The 15,419-nt window shown below is 35.9% G+C and overlaps 1 protein-coding gene across 5 annotated transcripts in view; it reads left to right on the top strand.

The window, feature by feature from the left end:
• NAALADL2 (N-acetylated alpha-linked acidic dipeptidase like 2) overlaps positions 1-15,419 on the top strand; it is a 1,520,504-nt gene that overhangs the window by 660,452 nt on the left and 844,633 nt on the right. The gene's annotated exons all lie outside the window — the stretch shown is intronic.

The raw sequence follows: 15,419 nt of genomic DNA, 5'->3' as shown, positions 1-15,419 counted from the left end.
AGACAAATCTCAAACAATTGAACCTTACACCTAAAGGAACTAGAGAAAGAAGAACAAACAAAACCCAAAGTTAGTAGAAGGAAAGAAATCATAAAGATCAGAGCAGAAATAAATGAAAGAGAAACAAAGAAAACAATAGCAAAGATCAATAAAACTAAAATCTGGTTCTTTGAGAAGATAAACAAAATTGATAAACCGTTAGCCAGACTCATCAAGAAAATGAGGGAGAGGACTCAATAAATTTAGAAATGAAAAAGAAGGAGTTACAATGGACACCGCAGAAATACAAAGCATCCTAAGGGACTACTACAAGCAACTCTATGCCAATAAAATGGACAACCTGGAAGAAATGGACAAATTCTTAAAAAGGTATAACCTTCCAAGACTGAACCAGGAAGAAATAGAAAATATGAACAGACCAATCACAAGTAATGAAATTGAAACTGTGATTAAAAATCTTCCAACAAACAAAAGTCCAGGACCAGATGTCTTCACAGGTGAATTCTATCAAACATTTAGAGAAGAGCTAACACCCATCCTTCTCAAACTCTTCCAAAAAGTTGCAGAGGAAGGAACACTCCCAAACTCATTCTATGAGGCCACCATCACCCTGATACCAAAACCAGACAAAGATACTACAAAAAAAGAAAATTACAGACTAATATCACTGATGAATGTAGATACTAGCAAACAGAATCCAACAACACATTAAAAGGATCATACACCATGATCAAGTGGGATTTATCCCAGGGATGCAAGGATTCTTCAATATACACAAATCAGTCAATGTGATACACCATATTAACGAATTGAAGAATAAAAACCATATGATCATCTCAATAGATGCATAAAAAGCTTTTGACAAAATTCAACACTCATTCATGATAAAAACTCTCCAAAAGTGGGCATAGAAGGAACCTACCTCAACATAATAAAGGCCATATACGACAAGCCCTCATCATTCTCAATGGTGAAAAACTGAAAGCATTTCCTCTAAGATCAGGAACAAGACGAGGATGTCCACTCTTGCCACTCTTATTCAACATAGTTTTGGAAGTCCTAGCCATGGCAATCAGAGAAGAAAAAGAAATAGAAGGAATACAAATTGGAAAAGAATTAAAACTGTCACTGTTTGCAGATGACATGACTATAAATAGAGAATCCTAAAGATGCCACTAGAAAACTACTAGAGCTAATCAATGAATCTGGTAAAGTTGCAGTATACAAAATCAGTGCACAGAAATCTCTTGCATTCCTATACACTAACAATGAAAGATCAGAAAGAGAAATTAAGGAAACAATCCCATTCACCTTTGCAACAAAAAGAATAAGATACCTAGGGATAAACATACCTAAGGAGGTAAAAGGCCTGTACTCCGAAAAATATAAGACACTGATTAAAGAAATGAAAGATGACACAAACAGATGGAGAGATATACCATGTTCTTGGATTGGAAGAATCAATATTGTGAAAATGACTATACTACCCAAAGCAATCTACAGATTCAATGCAATCCCTATCAAACTACGAGTGGTATTTTTTATAGAACTAGAACAAAAAATCTTAAATTTGTATGGCGACACAAAAGACTCCGAAGAGCTAAAGCAGCCTTGAGGGGAAAAAACGGAGCTGGAGGAATCAGACTCCCTGACTTCAGACTATACTACAAAGGTACAGTAATCAAGACAATATGGTACTGGCACAAAAACAGAAATATAGTTTAATGGAACAGGATAGAAAGCCCAGAGATAAACCCACACACCTATGGTCAACTAATCTATGGCAAAGGAGGCAAGGATATATAATGGAGAAAAGACAGTCTCTTCAGTAAGTCGTGCTGGGAAAACTGGACAGCTACATGTAAAGGAATGAAATTAGAACACTCCCTAACACCATACACAAAAATAAAATGGATTCGAGACCTAAATGTAAGACCGGACACTATAAAACTCTTAGAGGAAAACATAGGAATAACACTCTTTGACATAAATCACAGCAAGATCTTTTTTGATCCACCTCCTAGAGTAATGGAAATAAAAATAAAAATAAACAAATGGGACCTAATGAAACTTCAAAGCTTTTGCACAGCAAAGGAGACTACAAACAACACAAAAAGAAAACTCTCAGAATAGGAGAAAATATTTGTAAATGAATCAACAGACAAAGGATTAATCTCCAAAATATATAAACAGCTCATGCAGCTCAATATTAAAAAAACAAACAACTCAATCAAAAATTGAGCAGAAGATCTAAATAGACATTTCTCCAAAGAAGACATACAGATGGCCAAGAAGCACATGAAAAGCTGCTCAACATTACTAATTATTAAAGAAATGCAAATCAAAACTACAATGAGGTATCACCTCACACCAGTTAGAATGGGCATCATCAGAAAATCTACAAACAACAAATGCTGGAGAGGGTGTGGAGAAAAGGGTACCCTCTTGCACTGTTGGTGGGAACATAAATTGGTACAGCCACTATGGGGAACAGTATGGAGGTTCCTTAAGAAACTAAAAATAGAATTACCATATGACCCAGCAATCCCACTACTGGGCATATATCCAGAGAAAACCATAATTCAAAAAGAAACATGCACCCCAGTGTTCATTGCAGCACTATTCACAATCGCCAGGACATGGAAGCAACCTAAATGCCCATCGACAGACAAATGGATAAAGAAGAGGTGGTACATATATACAATGGAATATTACTCAGCCATAGAAAGGAATGAAACTGGGTCATTTGTAGAGACGTGGATGGATCTAGATACCGTCATACAGAGTGAAGTAAGTCAGAAAGAGAAAAACAAATATCATATATTAATGCATATATGTGGAACCTAGAAAAGTGGTACAGATGAACTGGTTTGCAGGCCAGAAATAGAGACACAGATGTAGAGAACAAATGTATTGATACCAAGGGTGGAATGTGGCAGGGGGGTGGTGGTGGTGGGATGAAATGGGAGATTGGGATTAACATATATACCCTAATATCTATAAAATAGATAACTAATAAGAACCTGCTGTATAAAAAATAAATAAAATTCAAAACAAAAGAAAGCAAAAAAACAAAGTGGACCACAAGCTGTATGTGAATTTTTAAAGAAATTCTTTAAAAGGCATATTTCAGAAATTTTATAAATAGTCATGCTGTCATCATCCATTTTTTCTTCTTTTACTTTTAAATTTGTGAGTATGATGCACTTAAGAGCAGAGCAGGGCAATAGCACTCCTTAAAATGCCAGGAAATATTACCAATCAGATAGACCTACAGTATGAATTGGAATTAGTTCATGTTCTGATGAAAAAGCTAACGGTCTTTTCGTAAGTCAATAATTTAAGCAGTAGGGAAAGTGTTTTATGAGCAGGATTGTCATCAGTTGGCTTTATTATTCAGTGAAAATAAACGGAGAAAATAAATCTAAACTGGAATTTTAAATAGAGAAATATTCAATTACAGATGTCCGTTGCTGTTACATATGTTTTCCTGTCTACAGTCCTCATTCATAAACACCTCAAATACACAGCCTTGTGTTCTTCCTCTAAGGCTGCCTACAGTGGTGGCAAAAGGAATTAGTACTTTACACTTCCATGTAGGAGGAAAGAGAATGTGAGGAAAAAGACACTAGCAGTGCCCACATTTGAGTCAAGAGACTTCTAAACTTTAGACCTTTTTTCAGCCTCAGGAAATTCAGATAATTTCTTTTGTCTTCTGTTTATTTCCCATAGGTATGTAATAAAATCAATAATTCATTTTAATCTGGCCAATTTTGCAAAAAAAATTTTTTTTAAGCCACAAAATGATATGTTGTAGCTAACCCGTGAGCTCATGCTCATGTATTTCTGCGTTTTGGCCATTCTTAAGTTCTAACGGAAGCCTTGCTTTAAAGAGATAGATGCGCTTCGGTAAATATAGAAGTCTCCAACTGCACTCAAACAGATGAGATTTAACCATGACTTGTGCCCATACATCACTGCAACAGAAGAGCTTGAGCACAGGTGTGAGAGAGACACAGATATTTCTTGGTAAGTTTAAGAAAGAAAAACAGAAAAGGAATCTTTATTTTGTTTAACACTTAAAAAATAACTCTTAGAACAGTAGAAAGAGATGGTGTGGCGTTAACTTTGAATGAAGAGAGAATTGACATCCAGTGCTTTGAATCTTTTCTCATTTTAGCCTGACTATTGGGTGAGGTAATAGAAATAGCAACCTCATTCTGAAGCAAAACCAGAGGAACTTGTTTTGGTTACAAAATGTACTCTTGCCATCCTGACAGGATTATTGATAGATAAAGAAACTCAAGGTCATAGGCCTTGATATTTTGCTCGTTCTATGGTAATCTTATTTCTGGAGATTGTTGGCTCAGCTAGTTCTTAGCTAGATGCTGGGAAGATAAATTTGAACTTGGGCTTGTGACACCACTTAACTTGTAATAATGATTGTTATCAGTGTTTCTCCATCCTGTTTGGAGGGCAGGAAGTTTGGCTATGTGTGTGTGTTTTTTTTCCCCAACTGTGAATGACATTTGAATTGCCCAGCTATTTCTCCCAAAGTGGTGGCTAGGAATTACTACTATTATAGAACTATAAATGCATTTTTTATTATTTAGGGCAAAAGAATGATATTGAACCATTTTTCTCTAGCTGTAATGTGGTTAGTTTTTTTTTTTTTTTTTCGATTCCATAGGCCTAATCCTAACCAATCCACTGGCAAAATTTACCTGTTGAATTTTTTTTTAAATCTAGGAAACTCATTTACTAAAGAACTTTTCTTACTTTGGGATTAAAAATATATTTCTATAAAATGATTTTGTTCTACCTATATTTTTGTGAAATGGAGCAGGATAAGGTCTTATGCTGAAGCAGTGGAAATGCACAGTACTTAGAAACTCAGGCTAGTGGGCGAGAGTTCAGGGAAAACAGATAACAGAATAGTAAAGTAAAAGTTAGCAGTTTGTTTTTGAAGTTTGTTCTTCCACTTTTTCAGTTTAAAACAAACAACTCTAGAATAAGATCTTTTATATTAAGCAACTACAGTCAAATTTATCCAAATCAGCAAGTTTAATAATGACACCATTTTTAAACAACCCTTTTTAACTGAGTGAGCCAAATGTTTTCATAATCCTTGGTGCTGCTGAGTTACTCTGTGCTGCTATCTCTGCAGCTCAGCTGTCAGTTAATAGTCAACATTCTTTAACCGTTAAGGCAGCATGAAGGTCAGAAATCCTGTGTACCCAAGAACAAGGATCACCCCAGGAATTCATGTCAGGTCTCTTCACCCTGAAGTTGTCTAAATCTTAGGCGGACGGACTTTTTTAGAGACAGGAATCAACAAGCCAGGTTATGGAGTTGTGTTGTAAAGATGGCATTATTGTTGGGGTTACGGTAGGTATTTGTTACCTACCCTAGGGGAAGAGTTAAACCTGGGGAAAAGGAAAAAGAAGATACGCTTAAACAATGTAGTTTCTAGTCCACAAACATACTAAGAAATCAAATGATGATATTAGTCACATTCATTTGTCTAAAGCCCAAGTCTAGAACATGTTGTGTATTTTCAAATGTATCAAGCAGGAAACTGGGCATACTCAGATGGGGAAAAGATGTAGGCAGGTCTAAGGAAAGTGTCCCAGGGCTAGCAACAAGGAAACCTTCATTGTCCTTTGCCTAGTGGGCAAGGGGAAAATGCATCAGTAGGTGGAAAGAGAGTTGTGTAGAGGACATTACTGGAGGAGCTGTGGCTTTCAGTCAAGGAACAGGCCCAGCTTGCTGTGACCTCGCAGGGAGGAAGCTGGGGGATAAACACTCTGGTCTTACTCTCTTTCTGCCCAGTGATCTCCTACTGTTGCCTTTCATTGGACCAATCCAACTAAAAGCTGGAGGGCTAGGGAGCTTATTGATGGAGGCCTCACAGGTCAGCTTCTCTGGGCAGAGTGGGGCAGAGTGGGGCAGAGAAGGCTAGAGGGCCAATGAAAATTCTGCGTATAAACCTTCCTTGGTGGAGCTGTGTGTGTAAAATTTAAACTAAATTGGCTCAGCTTTAAGTGTAAGGAAGACTTTTGTTACTTTAAGAATATGATTTAATAATACATAGCGTGAAAAACTACTTCAGGTAATCATTTATCGATTTAAAGATTCTTGTTCAACAGTGATAATACATATTTATAGTACATATTGGAGTAAGAAGTGAGGATAAACTTACAGATCTTCTAACCAGTATTTAACAAGAAGGGAGAGTTGTTATAAGGCAGCTAGGAGACTTGGAAGATCAAGTGACTTTTGTGTCAGAACTGAGTTTGAATCCTGACTGGGGCATTACTACTGAGAACTTAGGTATTTTACTTAACCACTGGGCACTGTGCTGCTTGAATGACCTAGTGCTGTGTTTTGTTATCAGGACTCCCTTGCTGAAGTCTTAATATAAATCACAGAAAATGCAAATATCAATTTTAGTATACCACTGAGCCTTGTAATCTTACTTTAAAAATGTTAATGCCTGCTATTAGACTCCTTTTAGAGTAAAAAACCAAGCGAATCTATATGGAGTTTATAAAGGAATATACTTTTGTTAACTATTGATGATCAGATTCACTGATATTCATTAAAACATTCCAAAATGACACATAAGGTCTGGGTAATCCTAGTTTAAATGGATGACTCCCTACCAGACCTATCCCTGTTACCAGTGATAAGAACCAAGGCTGTATAATTCAAGTCATTTTAGACACATGTTCATGTTTGAAACAAGGAATGTAATAGCAGGTGTCAGAAGACAGTTTTCAACATATGGTAAGCTCTTTCAATGCAGCTGGCTGCAATCCTTGTCAAAGGTCATAGAGACAAAAAAGACACATGCAGAAGTGGCTAGGTTCTTCAAAAGCACGTTCAGGAAATAGCACTGTTATAAAACATATTCCCTGAAACAGAAAAATTACCCCTTTATCAATAATGCAGAGTGACTGGACAGATGAATCTAAACTTGGTTATATAAGTTTCCATGTATCAGAGAGCAGCCGGGGAACAGAGATGAATCAAGAAAGTCAGGAAGGCATATACAGCAGAGAACAGTGTAACAGAATGTACTTTGAGATTCGACCTCAGTTAGTCCCTGGAGCTTCTATATTCACTGCACTCCAGACAACAAGTGGAAATTCTGAAATGTAGCCATCCTGGAATGGCTGAAACAAGATGGCTATTCTGCCACTCTCCAGGACTGGGTATATGGGAGGAGAGCTTGACTAGAGGATAGCCACATTACAGGCAAAGACACAGTCACAGTTTTCACAAAGAGTGACATTGTAGCCAGCATGAAGAGAGAAGAAGTTTAATTAGGATTCTTTTCTGACCCTCTAAACTTGGGTTAGGCTGCTCTCCTGAGTACTCTCACACTTTAACATCATGCTGTGCTGCATGTAGTTATTTATCTGAGTTTTGCACTAGACTGGAAGTTCCATGAGGGCAGGGATTGTCTACTCCATGTGCTATTGGGTGCCTTGTACTGAACAAAGTGGATGTTCAGCACATATTTGAGCAGTAGAAACAACCAAAAGGGCTTGTAACTAGAAAACGGATAGGACCAATTAGGGCTCTGTGCCACTGTGATTTATAATAATAACTATGTATACTTCATCCACTGTTCTGGGCACAGAGCTTCTAAAACTCTTGGAATTTCCTAAGATAAAGGTGTATTTTGTTAATGAGGTGGCTTTAGACCACACCTAAGGATGGGGGCTGTTTGCCAGGAGTACCACCCATGTGATTAGCAGGTTGGAACTTTCAGTCCATCTCCCTGACCCCTGGATTGAGTTCAATCACCAATGGCCAATGGTTGAATCAACTGTGCCTGTGTAATGAAGCCTCCATAAAATCAGAAAAGGATGGGGTTTCGAGAGCTTCCAGGTGGGTGAACACCTGGAGATCTGGGAAGAATGGTACCTTCTGAAGAAGATATGGAAACTCATCATCTTTTCCCCATACCTTGCTTTATGTGTCTCTTTCATCTGGCTGTTCCTCACTTACATCCTTTTATAATAAACAGGTAATCTAGTAGCTAAATTGTTCCTCTGAGTTCTTTGAGCTGCTCTAGCAACTTAATCAAACCCAAAGAAGGGGTTTTGGAACCTCCAATCTATAGCCAGATGGTCAGAAGCACAGGTAACAACCTGAACTGATGATTGGAGTTTAAAGTGGTAGTGGGGGAGGTGGCAGTCTTGAAGGACTGAGCCCTTACCCTGTGGGAATCTTGCACTATCCCCAGGTGTTGTCACAATTGAGTTGAATTGTAGGACCCCAGCTGGTATCTAAAAATTGCTTGGTGGTGAGGAAACCCACCTCCACCTGGAATTGATGGACAGAATTGTAGGCTGATATAAGACTGCCTTTTTTACCCTGATGGATTTTTGGTAAGGTGGGATTGTTCCTTGATTAGTTTGAATACTCTTCCTGGAAGATATTGTTAATAAATGCTTGTTTGGAGAATGGATCCTTGAGTTTAGAGTTTATTCTGACAGAAGTGTATTCACTCTAGTTTATTCTTGAACTTTACTAGGATTCTATAATTTTTTGTAAATATTGAGGCCCATCTGATATATTGATTCTTCTTTATTTTTTATTATATAAGTTTTAGGGGTACAGCATTATAACTTGACATCTGTATACACTACAGAGTGGTCACCACCACAAGTCTAGTTGCCATCCATCACCATACAATTGACCCCCTTCATCCATTTCATCTAATCCCCAACCCTTTCCCCTATGGTAAATACTGATCGGTGTATAGATGGGTGAATTTTTGTTTTATTTAGGTTTGTTCTTTTAGATTCCATATATGAATGAAGTCATATGGTTTTTGTCTTTTTCTGACTTATTTCACTTAGCGTAATACTTCAAGGTCCATCTGTGTTGTGGTTAATGGCAGATGCCATTTGTTTTTATGGCTGAGTAGTATTCCATTCTCTGTGTGTGTGTGTGTGTGTGTGTGTGTGTACGTGCATGTGTGTACCACATTTTCTTTCTCCATCCATCAGTGGACACTTAAGTTGGCTACTGTAAATAATGCTGCAATGAACATAGTGGGGCATATATCTTTCAAAATTAGTGTTCTTCAGATAAATACCCAGAAATGGAATAGCTGGATCATATGGTACTTCTGTTCTTAACTTTTTTGAGCAGTCTCCATGATGTTTTCCATAGTAACTGTACTAATTTAGTCTCACCAACAGGACTGTTCTCCGTATCCTCTCCAACATCTGTTTTTGATGTTTGATAATAGCCATTCTAACAGGTGTGAGGTGATAATAGCCATTATGATAATAGAATGGCTTTTTGATAATAGCCATTCTAACAGGTGTGAGGTGATATCTCATTGTGGTTTTGGTTTGCATTTTCTTAATAATTAACAATGCTGAACATCTTTTCATGTACCTCCTGGCCATCTGTATGTCTTCTTTGGGAAAACAAAAAGTCTATTGAGATCTTCTGCCCATTTTTTGATCAGGTTTTTGTTTGTTTTTTGGTTGTTGCTGAGTTGTGTGAGTTCATTATTTATTTTGGATATTAACCCCTTATCAGATAGATGATTTTGAAATATCTTCTCCCATTCAGTAGGCCTTTTCATTTTGGTGATAGTTTCCTTCCCTGTGCAGAGGATTTTTCATTTGAAATCCCATTTATTTTTTTTATTTTTGTTTTTGTTTCCCCTGCCTTTGAGTAAGATCCACAAAATATCACTGACTGATGTCCATGAAGTTATGGCCTATGTTTTCTCCTAGGAGTTTTATGATTTCCGGTCTTTCTTACATTCAAGTCTTTAATCGATTTTGAGTTAATTTTTGTATGTGATGTAAGATAGTGGGCTAGTTTCATTCTTCTGTATGTGGCTATCCAATTTTCTCATCGCCATTTATTGAAGAGACTGTCCTTTCTCCACTGTATGTTCTTTACTCCTTTGTTGTAAATTAATTGTCCATATATGTGTGGATTTATTTCTGGGCTCTCTATTCTGTTCCATTGATCTATGTATCTGTTTTTGTGTCAGTACATTATTGATTTAATTAATATAGCTTTGTAGTATAGTTTGAAATCAGGGAACATGATACCTCCAGCTTTGTTCTTTCTCAATGTTGTTTTGGTTATTCAGGACCTTTTGTGGTTCCATACAAATTTCAGAATTATTTGTTCTAGTTCTGTGCAATATACCATTGGAATTTTGATAGGGAGTCCATTGAATCTGTAGATTGCTTTAGGTAATATGGACACTTTAACAATATTTTTCCAATTCATGAGCATGGGATATCTTTCCATTTATTTGTGCTTTCTTCAGTTGTTTTCATCAGTATCTTATTAGTGTTCAGTGTACAGGTCTTTCACCTCCTTGGTTAAATTTATTCCTAGGTATCTTATTATTTCTGATGCAGTTATAAATATAATTATTTTCTTAATTTCCCTTTCTGATAGTTTAGTAGGTATAGAAATGCCACAGATTCCTGTATATTGATTCAGTATCCTGCAACTTTACTAAATTCATTTATCAGTTCTAACAGCTTTTTATGGTGGAGTCTTTAGGGTTGTCTCTATATAGTATCATGTCATTTGGAAATAATGAGCTTTCCTTCTTCCTTTCCAATTTGGATGCCTTTTTTTTCCTAATCTGATTGCTGTGGCTAGGACTTCCAATACTATGTTGAATAAAAGTAGTGAGAGTAGGCATCCTTGTCTTGTTCCTGATCTTTGACAAAAAGCTTTCAGCTTTTCACTGTTGAGTATGATGTTATCTGTGGATTTGTCATATATGGCCTTTATTATGTTGAGGTATGTTCACTTTATACCCACTTTGTTGAGAGTTTTTATCTTAAATGGTTGTTGAATTTTGTCAAATGCTTTTTCAGCATCTGTTGAGATGATCATATGATTTTTATCCTATATTTTGTTAATGTGGCGTATCATGTTGCTTGGTTTTTGTGGATGTTGAACTATTCTTGCATACTTGGAACAAATCCCACTTGATCATGGTATATTATCCTCTTAATGTATTGTTGGATCCAGTTTGCTGATATTTTGCTGAGGACTTTTGCTTTTTTACATCCTATGTTCATCAAAGATATTTATTTATAATTTTCTTTTTGTGTATGGTGTCCTTGTCTGGTTTTCGTATTAAAGTACTGCCAGCTTTATAAAATATGCTTGGAAAGTTTCCCTTCTCTTCAGTGTTTTGCAAGAGTTTGAGAAGGGCAGGTATTAAGTCTTTGAATGTTTTGTAGAATTTTCCAGTGAAGCCTTCTGGTGCTGAGCTTATGATTTTTTCTTTTTTTGGATGGGGGGAGATTTTTTTTATTACCTTTCAATTCTCTTACTAGTATTCTGTCTAGTACGTAACAAACTTTCTTTTGCTGTTTTTAGGATTTTCTCTTTATCCTTAATTTTTACCATTTTAATTATAAAGCTTCTTGATGTGTGTGTGTGTTTTAGGATCCTCCTATACCACCATCTTGAACCCTCTCCATTTCCCTTTGATTTTTAAATTCTAATAACATAAGCAACATTTCACACTTAATCCTTAGTTTGCTAAAAATAGGTTGTTGACTGCTGTTTTGGGTGGAGAAAGAAAGGTCCTGATAGAAATGTGCTGACAGATCTTATAGAAATGTGCTGACATTTTTCTTACCTTTTAAAAATGCTTACTTGCACTTCTAACTCCTTGAAACAATGGATGATTAAAAAAAGTTTTGGATGGATGCTATTTGAAATATGTAAGAAGTTTTAGAACTAAAAGAGTGGTACCATTAAAAAAAAAAAAACTTTAGAACTTACTGTTAAATGAGTAGTATTCAAAACACAAGGGACACAAGGGAAGTAAAAACAAAACACTGAAGGTAGTGATAGGATATCTTACAATAAAGACGTTTGTGAAGGTTTAGAGGGACTAGGAGATTCTTCCTACCAGTGTTACCTCTGCCAAACTTGGAAGGAGGAGTCCCAGGGGTTCTCTGTAACTGAGGACAGACTCAGTTTAATCCAGTTCTTGTTATCATGTCTACTTGGTAATGAAGTGAAAATTTTAGCATCAGAGAGATGTAACTCTGGTACTTGAACTGAAAGTATGAAAATTTATGAAGAAAACAGTACTGGAGATAAAGTTATGATTCCTTGGTTTGTGAACATAGGCCTCCTTCTGTTTTAGCACAGTGAACATCCACCTAGTGGATAGAGAAAATTTGCAATCAGAATGCCTTTAGAAAAGCGTGTACTTTTTACCTTCCAGGCAAAACTCCACTGGAAACATGGGCCACTCTAAAATAGATCAACCATTAAGAAAATTGCCAGCAAATTTTTGTTGGCTAAATTTGCCGTATGCCACATATGTTTTAATTATTTGGAGGGGAGAAGAGCCATCAAAAAACTTTATTAAGAAAGGTCTATAATCAATAAGTTTTAAAAATGTTATCTTAAACATTTTGTATAATTCTACCCAAATGTATAAATTTTCATTAGGACTTGAACATAAAATTACTAGACCTCTGTGATGACTAGGTGAAATGGGGAATTTTAAAACATTATTAAGTTAGCTTTTATTACACATAATGAGGGTCTCCCAGATGGTTTAGAAATCATTAAAAATTAATATTATAACCACTGGACGTGTCCTAAAGTGTCTTGAACTGATAAGCCTTCCTAATCTTCTAGTGTTGTTCTAGTTCATTGATGAAGTAAAGTGGCTGGCTTTTTAAAATTGATAATCCTATTATAACTATTAAAGTGTAGTATATTCATTTTGTCTCAGGTGTTTAAAGTGAGTTCTCACCTCCCTCAAATAAAATTATGCTATAATACAGTGAATCTCAAACATTTCAAATTTGAAGACACTTTTTAGTATAAATCATTTTGTTATAGACCCATATTACGATAGCTGGCCTTTTAACTTTTTTTGGTTCAAAAAGTGCTTGATGAAATGCTACTATGAATTTAATATCGATGTAAAGTAAATATGTATTTGTTAATCTAAATAGCACTTATACTCATTTGAAAAATGAAGAGATATATATTATACTATTAGTATATGTATATATTATGTGTATGATTGAACAGTTCTTGCTCTACTAACCCTGTTAGGACTTTGTGAGTTTCGTTGAACCATTGCTCTTGTTTAAGAAGATATATTCAGCAAGTGGTGTTCGGAAAGCTGGACAACCACACGCAAATCCATGAAGTTAGAACACACCTTCACACTGTACAGAAAAATAAACTCAAAACGGCTTAAAGACTTAAATATAAGACATGGCACCATAAAACTCCTAGAAGGGAACATAGGCAAAACATTCTCTGACATAAATCGTACCAGTGTTTTCTTAGGTCACTCTTCCAAGGCAATAAAAATAAAAGCAAAAATGAACAGATGGAACCTAATCAAACTTATAAGCTTTTGCACAGCAAGGGAAACCATAAACAAAATGAAAAGACAGCCTATAGACTCAGAGAAAATATTTGCAAATGATGCAACCAACAAGGGATTTATTTCCAAAATATACAATCAGCTCATACAACTCAATAATGAAAAAATAGCCTAATCAAAAAATGTACAGAAGACCTGGATAGACATTTCTCCAAAGAAGACATACAGATGGCCAACAGGAACATGAAAAGATTCTCAACATTGCTAATTAATAGAGAAATCCAAATCAAAACTACAATGAGGTATCACCTCACACTGGTCAGAATAGCTATCATTAAAAAGTCTACAAATAATAAATGTTGGAGAGGGTGTGGAGAAAAGGGAACCCTTCTACACTGTTGGTGGGAATGTAAATTGGTGCAGCCACTATGGAGAACAGTATGGAGGTTCCTTAAAAAGCTAAAAATAGAGTTGCTGTATGATCCAGCAATCCCACTCCTGGGCATATATCCAGAGAAAACTCTAATTCAAAAAGATACATTCACCCCAGTGTTCATAGGAGCACTATTTACAGTAGCCAAGACGTGGAAGCAAGCTAAATGTCCATTGACAGATGAATGGATAAACAAGATGTGGTGTATATACATATATACACACACACACACACACAATGGAATATTACTAAGCCACAAAAAAGAATGAAATAATGTCATTTGCAGCAACATTCATGGATCTAGAGGTTAGCATACTAAGTGAAGTAAGTCAGACAGAGAAAGACAAATACCATATGATATCACTTATGTGTGGAATCTAAAATATGATGCAAATAAACTTATTTATGAAACAGAAACAGACTCACAAACATAGAAAAACTTATGGTTAACAAAGGGGGATGTGGGGAGAGGGATAAATTAGGAATTAACAGATACACACTACTATGTATAAAATAGATAAACAATGACCTACTGTATAACACAGGGAACTATATTCAATATCTTCTGGTAACCTATAACGGAAAAGAGTCTGGAAAAGAATATGTATATATATGTATAACTGAATCACTTTGCTGTACATCAGGAACTAATACAACATTGTAAATCAACTATACGTCAATTAAAAAAAACAAAGATATACAATGTCAGTGTCAAGAAACAAAGGGCATCCAAGAAGATGCTCTATCAGTGGGTCAAAATGTGTCTGAAATCTGAAAGGTGCCTGTGCTGAAGACTTAGCTGGCTTATCCTGATGTCACAGTAGTGCTAGGAAGGAGAATCCTCTTGGGCCACTGTGGTGCCATTTAGTGCACTACAGGGACAAATACACAAACATACAAGCTTTCATGTTCTAAATAAGTGCAAGTGCCTCCTAAAGTTCCCAATTATTACCACAGACTAATGCCACGGAATTAGTCTGACTTGTTTTAATAATTTTTTCAACTCTCTTTTAGTTGTGTGAATTGGGTTAAGGTCTTTTAAATGCATGCTATTATATCTTGAATTCCTTTACATTTATTTTTGGAGGCATAATCTTATAATTTGCTTTTCAAAGGCTGCTTTGCTGTACTGTCTCCATTGTCTGTCCATTTATCAATTAATAAGGAAGTCATTTTTTTCTTTTTGGTGTCTGTCGTTTGTGTGAGTAGTTTTTCATATAAAAATCTATTTGTTTACATATACATATATATTACATATTTGGAATTATTTACATATATTATACTTACATACCTCCTGGGGAGATTAACATGTTTATAATGCTCCTGTATAAAATGATTATAGTATTTAAACTATATCTCATGCATGACAAGGTTGTCAGGTTTGGTGTGTGTATATGTACATGCATTAATTAATTGGTTGTATCAGTTGACTACAGAATGTTATCAGGCCAAATGTACACAGCCACCAGTGCCTGATAGCAGCGCTGGTTAGGGCATATATTTGAAGGAAATGAGATTTGTGAAAAAGCTGAGACAAAAATGAGAGAAACAGCACCAAAAGGGTGATAAAGAAAAAGGAAAGTTTGAGCAATGCAAAAT

The sequence above is a fragment of the Eubalaena glacialis genome, chromosome 6, assembly GCF_028564815.1.
Source record: "Eubalaena glacialis isolate mEubGla1 chromosome 6, mEubGla1.1.hap2.+ XY, whole genome shotgun sequence".
NCBI lineage: Eukaryota > Metazoa > Chordata > Mammalia > Artiodactyla > Balaenidae > Eubalaena > Eubalaena glacialis.
This window is presented reverse-complemented; position numbering and strand designations above follow the sequence as displayed.